Source organism: Lissotriton helveticus, chromosome 12 (assembly GCF_964261635.1).
Source record: "Lissotriton helveticus chromosome 12, aLisHel1.1, whole genome shotgun sequence".
In the NCBI taxonomy this organism is placed as follows: domain Eukaryota; kingdom Metazoa; phylum Chordata; class Amphibia; order Caudata; family Salamandridae; genus Lissotriton; species Lissotriton helveticus.
Genome location: NC_136073.1, coordinates 612,814,539 through 612,822,760, shown reverse-complemented (window position 1 = coordinate 612,822,760; position 8,222 = coordinate 612,814,539). Strand labels below are relative to the sequence as shown.

The 8,222-nt window shown below is 43.5% G+C and overlaps 1 protein-coding gene across 1 annotated transcript in view; it reads left to right on the top strand.

Moving 5' to 3' along the window:
• The first annotated feature begins 7,248 nt into the window (after positions 1–7,248).
• IGSF9 (immunoglobulin superfamily member 9) overlaps positions 7,249–8,222 on the top strand; it is a 641,834-nt gene continuing 640,860 nt past the window's right edge. Inside the window, 1 exon segment of the mRNA XM_078669195.1 lies at positions 7,249–7,706. The gene's annotated coding sequence lies outside the window, so the exon portion shown is untranslated.

Below are 8,222 nucleotides of genomic sequence, written 5' to 3'. Positions count from 1 at the left end.
ACTTAAGCTACTCCTTGAGCCTAAGATTTTCCCGGGCTGCGCACACTCACAGCCTGATCTCCTTTCATACAACAGGCATTCCAACTCCTCAAGACATTACAACACAACACAACATATAAACACCGCAATCTAACAACATATAACCCTATTCATACTCACTCTCCCACAAACTGCTGCTTTTCGCCGCACCGTCACTCTCCGTCAGTTTCCATGAAATGCCGTCTTCCGCCAACAATCCACTGGGCACTCATCGCTTAATTTCTATGGGCCTTGGGAAATCCTTATCCTAATCTAGATCTTCCCTCGCTCTAGAAGGGAACCATCCTCTGCTACCAACTGGGGAAGCTGGGATTCTCATCTAGATTTTATCTTACCAAACTCGAGAATCCCAGGTGAGGTCGACTGGACCTTTTTACCTGCCTAGGAGCGTAGAGGGAAGATTTTTCAAACACATGACTTTAAATCACTCTAAACCCAAAATCGAATTCAAGATAAAGAACCACCGACTACGAACTCAGTTAAAAATGTATTACAAAGCCAAGAATAACTGAACATACAGACACCTCAGCAAGAGATTCAGAAAATAAACCGGCACTAATACAAACATAATCCTAGGCAGAAGTCTCAGTCGACTTAGAATAAAAATTAAAGTCAATTCAAGAAGCATTAGGCATGCTATGATCGACAATGCAGGAAGTCTGGACTGCATTTACAGAAAGGAAAATAATTTGGTTAGACTGTCCCTACACTAACGCTAAAGTGACATCCCTACTTAACATCGCACCCAGGCAAGAATAAAGGTGTTAGCAGTGAAGACTTCCTAAGAAATACACTAACTTTTCAATGAGTAGCCTCAGCTACCGAGCTCGTTCTAAGATGCTCCTTCCTACACCTTACTCTGCCTTAAGTTTCCCAACTCTCTATATCCTGCCTTTCCCAAAGCCCAATCTCTGGCTCTGTCTACTCCTCTCTGTCTACCAGCCTGCTCTCCACTAAAATCTGCTCAATTCTGCCCTCCACCCGCGTGGTGCTGTCCCTAATACAAAACCCCCAAAACAGTCAACACGCCCCAAAGCTCACCCCTCTGGCAGGTACAGGTCCACGGATTTTTCCAGCATGGCACCTCTCCACCGAGCGTCCGTTGGGGTATACTTGGGTCCCAGGCACCTTCTCCGCCAAATGTTGCAGATGCACATTCCATTTGCATTTACTCGTCCTCACTCCTACCGGCCTAACTTCTAAACAATGGAACATTCTACCTAACGAGCTTTGTGGCCTTGCACATGCAGGCCGAAATACGTGAAAAGCAACATTGCACACATTCGAAGTTACAATTCAAATTCGCCGAGGACAGCCTTTCCCAGGAGAGAGAAAATCATTTCTTTTCGACTAAGGCTAAACAAAGAATTACAGTTAGGCCTCTACTGGCTTCATCATATCCCAGACCTGTGCACGTTTAAATGCATTTTTAACATGGCATGACATTACATTTCATCACTTTAAGGCATTAATTCTATTTTCAATGTAAGCAGCGTATCTCTCATGTTAAAAGCCTATGTTAATTCACTTATTAACATCTACGTGTGTACTTCAATAAAGCACATCATTCCTAATACGACATTTCACATCTGATTACATTTCTACATTATGCAAAACATTATTTCTAGTTAAGGCACTACATTAGTTTGTAATTAGCTGTAACACATTACTACATATTGCACTGATCCCCGGCCTAATGTTACATTTCTAAACCCATGCATTAGTAAGATCCTCTAAATGTGCGGGTGCTGACTACGGGTGAATATGATGCACCCCTACAATTTTCAAAATAACATGGCGCTCTCTCAGTCCATACCTTGCTGGACTTCCCCAGGTGTCTAGTTTTCAGAGATGTGTAGGTTTGGTAATTTCCAAAGATGGCCGCCGAGCCTGGGGGCAAACCCACGTGACTCCCCTTGCAAAACCAGATTGTTTTCTGATAGGTCATTTTGATATCTCCTCAATACGTTTTGGGCCCTTGCCTATCGTGGGTACTTGAGGCACCCACATGAATGAGGTACCATTTTTATCAGAAGACCAGGGGTAACGCTGGGTGGTAGGAAATATGTGGATCTACGCAGATTCCAGACTTTCCACTACAGAAATGTGAGGAGCCAGACACATCACCCCATTCTGGATTCTCCTGGGTGTCCAGTTTTCAAAAATCAATATGTTTACTAGGTTTCCCTAGGTGTCTGCAGAGCTAGGGTTCAAAATCTACAGCTTGGCACTTTGCAAAAAAATGTGGTGTCCACGTTGTGCGTTGGGCCGTTTCCTGTCGCTGGCACTTGGCTTACCCATACAAGTGAGTACCATTTTTCTCGGAAGACTTTGGGGAATGCGGGACTGGTGAAATTTTGTGGATCCACGCAGATTCCAGAACCTCCCACCACAGAAATGTGAGGAAAATGTGTTTTTTGACAAAGTTTTAGGTTTGCAAGGGATTCTGGGTAACAGAACCTGGTGAGAGCCAGACAAGTCATCCCATCCTAGATTCCCATGGGTGTCTAGTTTTCAAAAATATATAGGTTTGCTAAGTTTCCTTAGGTCCCGGCAGAGCTAGGGTTCAAAATCTACAGTTAGGCACTTTGCAAAAAAAGCGTCCGTTTTCACTATGGAAATGTAGTGTGTCCATGTTGTATCCATGTTGCATTTTGGGCCGTTTCCTGTCACAGGCACTAGGCCTACCCACATTATTGAGGTACCAATTTTCATGGACGTCTTTGGGGAATGTGGGGTGGGTGGAATTTTGTGGATTCACGCAGATTCCAGAACTTTCCTCCACAGAAATATGAGGAAAATGTGTTTTTGGGGACACATTTTGAGGTTTGCAAGGTATTATGGGTAACAGAACCTGGTGAAAGCCAGACAAGTCACCCTATTCTGGATTCCCCTGGGTGTCTAGTTTCCAAAAATGTATAGGTTTGCTAGGTTTCCTTAGGTGCATGCAGAGCTAGGGTTCAAAATCTACAGCTAGGCACTTTGCAAAAAAAGGGTCAGTTTTCACAGTGAAAATGTGGTGTGTCCATGTTGCGTTTTGGGTCTTTTCCTGTTGCGGGCCCTAGGCCCGCAACAGAGAGGTACCATTTTTCTTGCAAGACTTTTGGGAATCGGTGGGAGGTAGAATTTTGTGGATCCACACAGATTCCAGAACTTTCCGTCACAGAAATGTGAGGAAAATGTGTTTTTTTGACTGATTTTGAGGTTTGCAAGGGATTCTGAGTAACTGAGCCTGGTGAAAGCCAGACAAGTCAACCCATCCTGGATTTTCCTGGGTGTCTAGTTTTCAAAAATGTATAGGTTTGCTAGGTTTCCCTAGGTGCCGGCAGAGCTTGGCTTCAAAATCTACAGCTAGGCACTTTACAAAAAAAGGGTCAGTTTTCACTGTGAAAATGTGGTGTGTCCACGTTGCGTTTTGGACCTTTTCCTGTCATGGGCACTATGCCTACCCAGACAAGTGAGATACCATTTTTCTTGGACGTGTTTCGGGAATGCGGGGTGGGAGAAATTTTGTGGATCCACATAGATTCCAAAACTTTCCACCACAGAAATGTGAGGAAAATGTGTTTTTTGACTGATTTTGAGGTTTGCAAGGGATTCTGAGTAACAGAACCTGGTGAGAGCCACACAAGTCACCCCATCCTGGATTCCCCTGGGTGTCTAGTTTTCAAAAATGTATAGGTTTGCTAGGTTTCCCTAGGTGCCGGCAGAGCTAGGGTTCAAAATCACAGCTAGGCACTTTGCAAAAAAAGGGTCTGTTTTCACTGTGAAAATGTGGTGTGTCCACGTTGCATTTTGGGCTGTTTCTTGTTGCGGCCAATACACCTACCCACACAAGTGAGGTATCATTTTTATTGGGAGACTTAGGGGAACACAAAATTGTGGAGCAACTGTTATTATCTATTGACTTTCAATGCATTTCTGCCTTCCAAATGTAAGACAATGTGTAAAAAATAAGTCACTTTGAAAAATGACCTATAATTCACATGCTGGTATGGGTACCCACAATTTCAGAGATGTGCAAATAGCTACTGTTTCTAAACTCTATATTTTGTTCCTATTTCAGTAATACATAGGTGACTTTCATACCGATTTTCCCTGTTTATATTTTTCCAAATAAATTGCTATATACCTGGTACACAATAAAAAGACGCTGCTCAGTTATTGGCTCTGGGTTCGTCTGGTTCTTGGTGAACCTACAAGTCCTATATCTCCCCACAACCAGAAAGGTCCAGCGGATGTAGCGTATATTGCTTTCAAACATCTGTCATACTTAGTAGAAGTTACAGGTGAAAACATTGGCACAAATTACTGTTTTTTTAAAACTTATTTTCATCATCATAATTTATTTATTTTGGTGTATACACCATAAAAGAACAAGCACATATAAATTTAAACAATGCTAAAACAGTTTACAAAAGCTAAAAGTCAGTATAAAAACAATTTTGAATTAAAAATACATTTGAAATTTAAAACAGTGAGAAGGTTAATCATAAAGCTTAGTCCATGGTTAAAGTTTAAGAAATGTCATCCTGTCCCACCACATGGAACTTAGAAAACGCAATACCGAGTAGACAATAAAAAGTTCAGTATTATATTTTAGGAGCCTGAATGCTTCTTTACAGTGTGTTGTGCCAAAGTTCCTACACAACTGGATCAACCATCTGTGCATAATGTTGTGGTAACCCTGGCAAAAGAATACATGGAGTTATTTTCAATTTTTTCTATTTTCAACTGTTAGTTTCTATACGAAAACCTTGAAGGATCTAGACAAATGACCCCTTGCTGAATTCAAAATGTTGTCTACTTTTCAAAAATGTATAGCTTTCATACCCATTTTTACCATTAACTGGCAGGAGGTTGAAAGCACAAAAAATAGCAAAAATAGGCTATGTCCCAGAAAAATGCCAAAACTGTGTAACAAAATGTGGTTTTCTGACAAAAGTTTACTTGTCCGTGTAAGCTGGGAAGATGGTCATTTTAGCACTACAACCCCTTTGTTGATACCATATGCAGGGAAAAAATAGATGCTTTCATCTATAGTCCTCCCCCCCCAAAAAAAAAATGTTGCTGTATTTTGGCTAATTTCTGGGTCCCCTCCAGGGGAAGCCACAAACCCTGAGTACCTTTAGAATCCATGTGATGTTGAAAGAAAAGGACGCAAATTTGTCATGAATAGTTTAGGTGGTCAAAAAGTTACAGGGGCCTAAGCGCGAACTACCTCAAATAGGCAAAAAAAAGGCTTAGCAGGGGGGGGGGCGGGGGGGAGGCCTAGCAGCAAAGGGGTTAAGGCACTCTGACCGCTGACTATTCAGATATAAATAAAACTCCTTCCTTAATTCCAAAAGAAGCACTCTCTGGAAGCAGGAATGAAACATTAACAATACTCATAGCATGACACAAGAAAAGTAAAACTTCTCCTGGTGTTAGCAGAGGCCCAGAGCATGTTTACTTTAAAGAATTAGTAACAAAATGTTTTGCGGACAGCAGCACTGTTAAGACAGACTTAAAAACACACCACTGTGTTACTGGGCCATGTGGTGGGACGTCTAGCAAAACGAGGCCAAGCTGTCAGAGCTGCCTTTCCTAAAACTGAGGAATGACGCTCGAGTCCTCTGCTTGTCAGGGTTCAGTACTGACTACCCGCCGCAAGAGGGCACCAGAGACTTTCAGCACAGCACATGAATCTTGGGCGTAGAGCCAAAGAATCACTTGCTGTGCTGAAAGTCTCTGGTTTGCAGTACCAGATCTGTGCCAGGAGAGGCGCTAAAGAAGAGCAGCACGTGCCTTTGCTGTCTCTATTCTCTCACAGAGGCGAGACTGCCTGACTGAGCGCAGTAGCTCCAATACGTCACGTTAGAGGTTTGAATGCCGCGCTACGATTGGCTGTCGCTATGGAGACGAGAGGCGCAGGTGAGCCTCCCCCCATATTGTTTTGATGGAAGTTTCAGGTTGCGGAGGGGTTTGGGGCATTTGTAAGGCTTTGGGGCGGGGAGTAACCTTGCGCAGCTAGGCCGGACGGCACCTGCAGCTTGGCTGTGCGTGATGTGGGAAATTTGTGACGGGCAGGGTTCTTGTAGCAAGAGAAGCACAGACCAAATTGCAGGATAGAGTGTATAGTTTTTTTTTATTTCAAATGATTTTATTGAGAAAAATGTTAACAACACAGAAGAAGGTGGGAATAGGACAACGAGGTAGTAGGTAGCCTGTGCATATTGCACAACAAACAACGTCCATATATTATAACACACGCGGTGTATATAGCAGGATAGACTGAATGCATACTGGAAGAGTGCATATAGTAAGGACAATAAGGGGGGCATGTGCACATGGAGTGACAGACTAACACGATGCATGTACCAACCATCTTTAAACGTGTATGTTGCAGTACAGCTATTGTGCATTTCGCAGATACGGTGTATAGAGTAGAACATGCGGCTTGTATAGTTCATTTGATTATGCATTTAACCGGGCACGCAGAATACCTATATCAGGGCAGGCAGGGTGCATAGAATAGAGTAAAACAGTACATACAGCATTACAGATAATGCTTTCAAGCATGATCACAGCAGGACATCTAAACTTTACTGAATTCAGTGTTTGTGGAATTATAGACTATACATACACTGAACATAACAGCAGAAAATCTTAACATAACAGCAGAAAATCTTAACATAACAGCAGAAAATATGTATTTATACGGAGCAGACGCACGGTGATATAATAAACATGCGACCTGTAGGTGAGATAGTGAATATAAATAAAGATATGGGGGCATAGGCAAATGGTACACATATATATACATATATATATACATATATATATATATATATATATATATATATATATATATATATATATATATATATATATATATATATATATATATATATATTTTTTTTTTTTCTTTAAGGCTGACATATTTGATACTTTCATTAAAAAAGGCCAAAAGTGACAGGATGTATCTATGGTTCAGCACTGGCTGGCGCGGAGTGTTTAAAGTAAAGTGGGACATTACAGGGGGAGAAATACACTATATAGTAGGGCAGATAGGCTGCCTTGCAGTGGGACACTGTGACTGCTTCCCTTACTTTGCAGCAATGTGCGCAGCGACTGCCTCCTGAAAGGGCAGTCAATGATCCCTGGGTGGATTAAGACCCCTCCCCCCATGACCAAGGGACAGAGGCCAGCTCTGCGAGTGAGCAGCCTGCGCCAGGAAGCTGAGAGCAGGCAGAGGCAGTGCAGCCAGGCAGTAGCCAGCTGGCTAACCGAGGAGCAAGCCAGGCGGAGAGCCTCAGGGCACAACCAGGAAGAGGACAGACAGCCTGCAGCTGACTAACCGAGGAGCAAGCCCCAGGGCACAACCAGGAAGAGGACAGACAGCCTGCTGCCCAACGCAGCACAGGAGTACTCCCGCAGTGTCCAGGGTGCTGAGAGCGACGGAGGCGACATCGGAACGGGGAAGGACACAGGGACTCGGTCGGAAAGAGGGACTCCGGCTCGATCGGCAGGGCGGCCCGGGGCAGAAAGCCTCTCTTGAGGGCGCACTCTGTCCGGGGACAGAGCAACTCAGTCTGGGGGGACAGTCTCCGGTTGAGACGGGTGCCTCATCTCGTGCTGATACCCCTGATAGTGGAGGATGCAAAGGGAGGATCCGGCACTGTAAGGTAGGCATTTATCACTTTTCATCCTCGGTGCTCCCGCGTGCTAAGCGCATAGACAAAGGCGCCGCACAAGTTAAAGTAATGAAGACATATGTTTTATTCCCGCAACAGTTCTCTCATGTAACGTAACTGGTTCTATTGTACAGTGCTCTGACACCTTCGGGTAAAGTCCGCGCTCTATAAAAATGCATTAAATAAATAAATCGAATAAATAAAAACTCTGCTTTGGATACAACAGCACATTGAGCCTCTCGGGTACAGGTGGGTGTGGTGGTAGAATTGTTTCCCGAAGGCTACAAAGTGATCTCTCCAGACAGACTCGTGTTTTTTCTTCTTCTTCTTGGAGTCCTTAGAAAACAACTGGTGATGGCACCTCGTACCTGGATACTTAGTGTAAGCCCAGGAAGCGTTTCTGCCTCCCAACTTTATTTAGAGGTGCAAATACATTACACCGAACTGTCACCCACGGGTGGCTATTGTATAATATGAAAACAGTTAGCAGTGTTAACTGGTGGGGTG